Genomic DNA, 9,367 nt, shown 5'->3' on the forward strand with positions numbered 1-9,367 from the left:
TATGGGCATCTGCTAACAAACGTCAAGCATCTAAGACCACACAAACCGTCAGATCAGTCCAACAAATTCCATCAGACTTTATTTTTTTAGAGTTTGTACTATCTAAACATTTTATGCCAAAAAGAAGCAAAGTAAGATGTTTTAGAAACCAAAAAAAATTTTGGAGCATACGAATGAGGACAAAAGCTGCATCAAGTTACAAATAAGAAATAACTTTTGTAGTAACATAATAGTATTTTTACAGTAATAGTTTGCAATCCAATGTCCCAATCTACATACCAAGAACAACTTTGGCAGTTGAGAGAGTAAAAGCAGCATCACGAGTTGTCAATGGAAATTCCTATAAGAAGAGGCTCGGTTCAGTAAGGGGCTGGTATTCGAACCGTGGATGGACCGGATCTCATGTCCTCAATAATGAGATTGAAGAGAGCTTGAGCTATGGGGCCTTCTTGTCCTGTAAAGAAATCGAAAGAGAAATTGAACAATCCAACTTTCAAAAACCCTACGCGAAATGGAACAAAAATAAGAAAAAGGGAGAGGGACAGGGGAAGAAAACCCTTACTCAGCTGCTCGTGTCTTTGCCTCTGGATCCGGATAACCTCTGCAGGTCCTGCTGAGCCAATTCCAAGCAAGCGTTGATCCAAATGGCAGGGTCGAAGGTGCTCCGTGCAGCCCCGACGGATCCCTTGCGCTCGTAGCACTCGCCGAGGAGGGCGAAGGCCTTAGCGTTGTCGTGGCTAAGGCGTGCGGTGTCGAGGAGGTCGGCGAGGGCTGCGTCGAGGCAGCGGTGGTGGTTGAGGGCGAGCTGGATCCCGGCGCACTTGAAGAGGGCGTCGCCACGCTCGCTAGGGGAAAGGGATTTGGTGGCAGGTAGGAGAGGGCAGCGTCGAGGGATCGGAGCATGGGGGGGGTGGTGGCCGAGGAGGTCGAGGGCGAGGGCCTTCAAGATGTGGGGCACGGCATCACGGGCGTCGAGGGCAGTGGCGAGGTGGGCCTCTGCGATGGCGGAGTGGGCGAGGGTGAAGGCGGGGGAAAGGGAGAAGGAGTGGGCGCGGGTGAGGAGCTGGGCGCGGCGTCCTAGACGAAGTGGCGTTGGGATTGGGCAGAGAAGTGGGAGCGGCGGCAGAGGCGGGAAAGGGCGTAGCGATGGAGGCGGGAGATCGAGGACTTTTTTCTTTACCTGTGAAGGAAGATGGGAATGGAAAAAGGCATTTTAGTGACAGAGGAAATATGAAAATAGAACTAATATGAGGTTTAGGGCTTTTTTTTATCACTTTTGGCGCTATTATTTCGCGCTATGCGGGCGTTTCGCGGGCATAGCGTTTCGCGGGAAGTTATTTCAGCGCCCAAAATTTCATCTCATCGACGCTTTGGGTAAGCATCGATAATTTAGGAGATAAATTGGGATTTGCCGGCACTTTAATAAAGCATCCCTAAAAAAGCGTCGGTAGAGCTCCATTTTCTTGTAGTGAGAGTTCCGGCAGTTGCTAGATACTTAAATAAGTGTTGTTAAATTAGCAGCACGCTTTTCAGGTTATAGCGACACTTTTTAACTGTCACTATATATCTAGCGACCCCATATATAGCAACACTTTTTAGAAGTATCGGTAATTTAGCCAGCAGCACTTTTTTTGACTTGTACCGACATTTAAAAGTGTCGCTATAGACCGTTTTTGTTGTAGTGTAGAACGTTGGCTTTGATTCCAACGTTCCATCCACATCCCTATTTATAGTACCTTTTCAATTGTTCAAAAAGATGAACATTGTAGAGAGAAGAAAAAGTAAAACAATGAAAAATGAGAGAAAAGAATTTTTTATTTAATTTCAATTTTATTTTACTTGATCTCTTTATCGTGGGTGTTGAAAGAGTCTCCGTCAATATCTTCCGCATTCGTGCTCGTAGGAGGAAGAATTCTGGTCGTACCTTAGGACGGTGTTTCCGGTTAATCCCGCACGAAGGACCAAAATATGCCTTAGGGCAGTGCTACGCACGCTTCCGGATTAGTTAAATTATTTACTTGGATTTTAACTTTTATATGTAAGTTTGATTTTATCTTTATCATAAAATTAGTTAGATAATTAATCACAATCAGATTTTCTTTGCGGTTTTTCTAACAAGACCAACTACCAAATGAGTTAGTACAAATGTATAATGCTCTTATCATAGCTAGGGATATTGTTAGATGTGCCTCCAAATTTGCTAATCGACTTCGATTTTGGACCTTTGATTCGTCGACAATTTTGCGATGTGACAGATTTGGAAAAGAAATGTGAAGGAAAAATAGATATGGTGGATATCCTTATAAGGATGATGATAGAGGTGTACCAATTAATTACAGCTTCCTTCGCACTGCTCATATTAGTACGCTCTAGAAGATCTCTGATGTATTTGTGCTATGAGAGAAATAAACCATTTGGTATAGAAAGTACATCAACACAAAGGAAATAGTTTAAAGCCCCTAAATCCTTGATAGAGAAATAATAGGATAAGGTCTTAATGAACTGACCCCTAAAGAAGTTATTATTTCCTGCGAAAACGATATCATCAACATAGATGGGCAGATAAGCACAAATTCCATGAGCTAAATAGGTGAATAATGATGCGTCACATTTAGAATTTGCGAACCCATTTGAAATTAGAAAGGAGTGCAACTCCCGATACCACGCGCGAGGGGCTTACTTGAGATCATATAGAGCTTTTTGTAGCCTACACACATGAGATGGATTATTTGCATCAATAAAACCTGGGGGTTGAATCATATATACCTCCTCCGACAATGTTCCGTGAAGAAATACATTGTTGATATCAAGTTGTCTCAGTGGCCAACCTTTGGATAATGCTAGACTGAGTATAATTCGAATAGTAGTGGGTTTAACAACATGGCTAAATGTTTGTGTAAAATCAACCCTAGGTCGTTGGTGAAAGCCCTTGGCTACTAATCTTGCTTTATAGCGATCAATGGTTCTATCTGAGTGATGTTTGATTCGAAACACCTACTATATTGATAAGGTTAGGATGGCACAAGTTCCCATGTTCCATAGCGGATAAGAGCATTAAACTTCTCTACCATAGTAGCTCGCCATTTTGGATCTTGAAGGGCTTGTAAGACAAGAGGGTCCAAGAGATCGAGGTAAAGGATGCTTTGTAGTATCAAAAACTCGTTTAGGTTTGAATATATTATTCTGAGGCCTTGTAACCATAGGGTGTGTACATTGTTTTAAAGGTGGATGATGAAGGTTTTGAGAAATAGATATAGGAGGACTTGTGCTGTCATTAGAGGAAGTACCATGGGTAGGATGAAAATTCAATGGAGAAGGAGTAGGAGAAGTTGCACTAAAACGGGGTTTAGAGGGCTGGTGTGTAGGAGGAGAGGTTGATGCTTCCACACTGAGAAAAGCTGAATCTCTTTTGCTAAATTAGCTGTTTGCTTGATAGGAAGATGGATGCATGAGTGGCATTGAAAAATAAGTGAGTTCCATAGATAGATGAGACCGAGTATCAGTGGTGGCGGGATTTCTTCTTTTAGAAATGGAATCATCAGTAGTATAAGGAAAGCGACTCTCATCAAGTACAATATGGCAAGAAATATAAAGCTGATTTGTGAATCGGTCTAAATACTTATAGGCACTCTGGGAACTGGAATACCCTAAGAAAAGGCAAGGACGAAACTTTGGCTCAAGTTTATTAGTGTTGTATAGACGTAGCCATGGATAGTAGACACAACCAAAAATACATACTTTGAGATAGTTAGGAGAATGACCAAAAAAGGACTATATAAGGAGGTTTAAAATTAAGAATAGGTGTAGGTAACCTATTAATTAGATATACTACAGTTTCGAAAGCACAAGACCAATATTTTAATGGTATGGATGCTTGATGAAGTAGCGTTAAACCTGTTTCAACTAGATGGCGATGTCGACGTTTAACTAAACCGTTATGTTGGGGAGTGTGAGATAGAGTTGTAAAATGTGAGATTCCATGCGTAGCAAAAAATTTTTTTAACTTTTGATATTCACGTCCACCATCTGAATAAATTGAAACAATAGAGGTTTTTAAATGATTTTCTACCAATGCTTTAAACTTCACAAACATGGAAAAGACATCAGATTTATTTTTCATTGGACAGAACCATACATATTTGCTGTACTGATGAACAAAAATTATGTAAAATCTAAACCCATCTATAGAGGAAATACATGAAGGTCCCCAAATATCAGTTTAAATTAGATTTAAAGGGCTATGACTTGACAAAGATGATGTACCAAATGAAAGTTTATGGCTTTTATTACATTGACATGAATCATATAAAGAAATATTATTTGCGAAAGATGAAATAGGTAAAGAAAATGACCTGACAAGAAATTAAAGGATGCGGGAGGAAAGATGACCAAGTCTTTTGTGTCAACATGAAATAGAAGCCTTCACACTAACTAAAGCCAAAGGTTGTACTACAGAATCATTCAACTTCGGCCACTCATACACATCATTATTATTTGGTCCTCGAAGTAGAATCGCCCCCATGTGCAAATGCTTCACAACAAAAAAGGATGGAAAGAACTCAATGGAGGTATTATTGGCTTTACAAAATTTTAACACAGATATCAAGTTATTTTTCATAGAGTGAGCACAAAGGACATAATTTAAGAAGAAACTACTAGAGAAGGAGTTTAGTTTTGCAGAACCTGTGTGAGTGATATTCAAACTTGTACCATCTGCAACAATAATCTCATCTTGTCCTTCATAGTCTGAATGTAATGAGAGGTTGTTTAAATCCGACGTCACGTGATGGGATGTTGTTGAGTCCACGAGCCAACTTTGAGGAGAATTGTTTTGAGAATAAACATGATTTGCCATCATGGGTTCATGAAACAGAGCAGTTTGTTTTGAAAACATTGCTTTGCGGTATGTCCTTGTTGGTAACATAATTGACTTGTGACTTGAGAAGGATTAAATCCTCTATAGGAATTGTACTACCCAGGACAGTGTTGTGAGTTAGAATTGCTGCGGAAATTGGAATTTCGGTTAAAGTTAGAAAACGAACGGTTGAAGTTGGAAGAACACTACAACAAAAAAGGTCTATAGCGACACTTTTAAATGTAGGTACATGTCAAAAAAGTGCTGCTAGCTAAAATTACCAACACTTTAAAAAGTGTTGCTATATGTGGGGTCGCTAGGTATATAGTAACAGTTAAAGAGTGTCGCTATGACCTAAAAGAGTGCTGCTAATTTACCAACACTTATTTAAGCATTTAGCAACCGCCGAAACTCTATCTCGTTGGCTGCGGTGGCGGAGGAGGACGACAGGAAAAGCTCTTCGTCTAAAATTTCAGTGGATTGAATGAAGAGAGAAGAAAAGATGGTAATTGATTTATTTTTTTTTCTTTTCTGTTTGTCATCGGGCCAAATGGACTGGGTGTGGTGGGTTGAGTAGAGTAATCTTTTATTCTTGGCTAGATTGGGCTTTATATTTAGGCATTAGTAGATGTTTCTTTTAAGTTTTAGCATAAATGGGACACTTACTCAAAAGTGTCCCAAACATGTGTCCCTATAACCTAATTCTGTTGTAGTGGAAGAAATTGAGTTCTGATTGAAGTTTCCCTTTTGCCTTGCATGTGATTGAAGCTTCTGCTTCGCATGCTGTTGGTGGCTTTGTGTGTAGCATTTGCTGTCACTACAGAAACTTTATCTTGTTGCTTCTCGTTTAAGAAACTCCTCATATTCAACTAACTTCTCATATACCTTTTCAAAAGAGATATAAGTTTTTCTAGCTCAAATTGCTGCTACAATTTCTTTAAAATCCGAGCCTATGCCGTTGAGTGTATGAATAATAAGGTCATCAGGAGAAACTAGAGCACCAATAAGAGCCAATTCATCAGCAATCACTTTTAAAGTTTGTAGATATTCACTTACAAGCTTGGTGTCATGGAAGGTTGACGTAAGCTTCTCCTTGAGACTCATAATTCGAGATCGAGAACAATTTGCATAGAGTTTTCTTAGTTTTGTCCAAGCCTCGTGTGAACTAGAAGAAGATGCAATCAGAGGGATAATTGATTTAGAAACCGATTGCGATGATGGCATGGAGCAAAAGTTTATCTTGTCGAAGCCATAGGGTGTAATCTGGATTTGATTTTTTAGATAATAGTTTTGGAGGACAAGATAGTGAGCCATCAATGAAGCCCATTAGATCATATCCTAGAACTAAAGATGTGAACTGGGCATGCTAGGATGAATATTTTGATGAAAATAATTTGATAGGAAGTTGAGAGGTTGCATTGATAGAGACCAATGCATTGTTTTGATTGAGAGGGACAATGGACTTGGCAACAATTGAGATTTCAGAGTTGCTTGAGTCCTCTGCCATAATTGTAGGAATAGTTGCTCGTTTGAGCTTGTAGGCTCTGATACCATATAAGAAGGAAATAAGGTATATGGCAGAGTATATTTTCATTAGTTGTACAACTGTTTTTTATATACATGAGTTCGAAATATGAAATCCAAAATAAGTTGTTTATCTTTGTAACAACATTTCAAAGTTGAAATCAACTAGATATTTGACTATCCTTATCTCTAGGTAAGTAGTTATTTCTTTACTCCAATAATCCTATCCCATTAAGAAATTTCTTTCTTCTTTTGCCTTACGTGCGATACAGCGTGTTGTACTTACAAACTTTGTACTCTTTTTTTTATGATAAAGTTCTCACATTCTACGCCCGTGTTTTTTCTTCCTCTACAAAGGGTCTTTCACGTAAACCTTTGTGTTTGTTTTATTTATTGTTTTGTGTTTTGTCTATTTCGTGTTCTTCATTTTCTTGTTTTTGTTTGCGCGCCCATTGCAACAGATATAATTATGCAATTGAATTTCCGATTCACCTCGAATGGCGGAGTAAAGCGGCTAAAAAATAGGAAAAATATATATGTACTTCGAATATGTCCTCATCTGCTAAAAAATTAGAGTAAGATGTGGGAGGCTCTTCCTCTCCTTGATTCATCGCAATTTGTCTCAATTGGGGGAGTAAGTGAGGGGGCCAAAGAAAAAAAAAGAACACATTGCAAATCTGGCATGATCTGCTAGGAAAGTAAGTGAGATATGGAAGTCGATCTAGCTCTTTCTTTTCTTGATTCGTCACGATCTGCAAAAAAAATTTGTCAAAAACTCGCCCCCGTCTTGATTTATTTTGAATGGAACGGTAAGTTGGTGATAACAAAATTTTGAATAAAACTCAATCTGCCCAGAATTAGCTCCGACGCATAAAAGAAAAAAAAAAAATTTCCGGATCTGCCTCGTTTTCGTCCCTAATCACAACAAGCAAATCACAACAACAATGACAATACATAACCAACCTTTCAAAATAAGGAAAACATCTAGAATCGAAAAGATTAGCATACATAAAATAATGGCTACTTATAATTTTCTCCTCATACTTGGATTACTAAGCCATTAAACAAATGTAGTTTGGTAATGAAAAGAGAGAGAGAGAGAGAGAGAGAGTACTAAGTACGGCAGGGAATTAGGGTTTCGAGAAGCCCGTCGCTTTCACCAAACAAGGAAGTTCTAAATTGTTAGGAACGAAGAATAATGCACGGAACCATGCATGAAGGTACAATACAATTAATAATGCCCTTAATCTTAGCCACGTTTTGTGTGTAGAAAAATAATTGTTTAATTATGTGAATATGTGTATGTGGACACCCATGCATTATTGGTCGTTCTACTTATTTATTTTCACTTAGTACTCTAAAATAAGATTTTTTATTTTTCTTTTTTGAATTGAGCTCCTTTATTTTTAAAAGTAGTAAATTATTGATGCTTATAAATTTTTGGCTTTTTAAAATAATAGTAATCTCCTAGAACTGAGTAAGTGGTTAGTGGAATAGCATAATCTAAGAAGGTGGAATTGATCAAAGAGATAGATCTAACGGTGAAAAACTTATAAGCACCAAATACTCGGCGCTTTTAAAAGCACCATACCCAGACTCTTTTTTTTTTTAGTTTAAGTTAATTTATATCAATTAACACATTTTTTTTACGTCTAAAGGTGATTCCATGCTTAAATTTAGCTATTTTGAATAGTTTTCCTGATAATAAAATTATTATTATTATTATTGTTATTATTTCGAAAGAGAAAGGTAGCAAGCTTCCTGCTTTGTTTATTTTTTAGAAATTAATTCAGCTAGAAAATTTAAAATATAACTAAGTTTCGAACTTGGGATCTACGCTATACGGTCAAAATACTTGAAAATTAAAGATATGTCAATGATACAGGAAAATTAAATGATATTAAATTTAACTCTTCTAAATACCATTTCAGCTAATAAAATTATTAACGATTGACCGCTAATATAACCGTTAATTGTGTAATTCAATTTACACAAGAAAAGAAAATGGTTCAAAGCAAATTAAATACTTGAAAATTGAAGAGATGTAAATCAAAAAATTGAAACATCAATTTTAAAATAGCATACAAATAGTTGAGGGGTCTCCAAACCTTTTTAAACCTTTTTATAATATAGAAAGATGGAGAATTCAAACCCACGAATGGGAAAAGAGATAGGAGTTAGGGGTCTTGTGGTTTGTTGGGTTTTGTTTACTACTGTAGCACTTTTGTTTTTCTCTCTCTCCTTTTTTCTTTTTTTCTTTTTTTTTTCTTTTTTTTTTTTTTCAGTGTAATCCTTGTTCTCACCAAACCTTCCCTTTTCTTACACTGCATGGCATCAAAGCAACGGTTGGATATAAAAAATGTTGCTCAACTCAGCGCGATTATAAAAATACTAGAGTTTCCTTTCCACAAATCTTCTAAAAGATACTAGTACATGCTAGCTGTTAAAAGTGTGTTGCACACATCATTAGGATCATTAAAGTAATGGAAATTGTTTTGGCCTATTCATACTATTCTTTTTTTTTGTTATTAACATAATTATTAGCAAACCTATGTGATATTTTCCAATTAAAAGAACCTTCACAATATGACTGTTAATTCATCAACATATGAAAATATTGTCATGAGGAGTTTGTGGCAATACTCTTTAGATATATTAAAGGAGAAAGTCTTCATACTAATAGTTAATTAAGCTATAAAAGAATCCCTTAACATCTAATCAATGATTTTCATGCTGCGAAAAGTCGACATAAAATTACTATATTACTGTTGCTTAGATTCCTTGCTATCGCCCATGGGATTATAGGACTGGTTAATTTGGTGCATATCCTCTGTGTTGTAATTGTTACAAAGAAGATTAGTGCAACATAATTCTTGCTATACTGGTTCAAACACTCAACCTTTTGGTGAAAAGTTCTCAAGGATCACAACCAATTATTTCAAACAGTCGTTCTTCATGAATGATATTTATTGCATATATATATATATA

General features: G+C 37.1%; 1 pseudogene; it reads right to left on the reverse strand.

Annotated features, from left to right (window-relative positions):
* LOC109716230 overlaps positions 563–9,367 on the reverse strand; it is a 14,060-nt pseudogene continuing 5,255 nt past the window's right edge.

This window comes from Ananas comosus, linkage group 10 (genome assembly GCF_001540865.1).
Source record: "Ananas comosus cultivar F153 linkage group 10, ASM154086v1, whole genome shotgun sequence".
Taxonomy (NCBI): Eukaryota; Viridiplantae; Streptophyta; class Magnoliopsida; order Poales; family Bromeliaceae; genus Ananas; species Ananas comosus.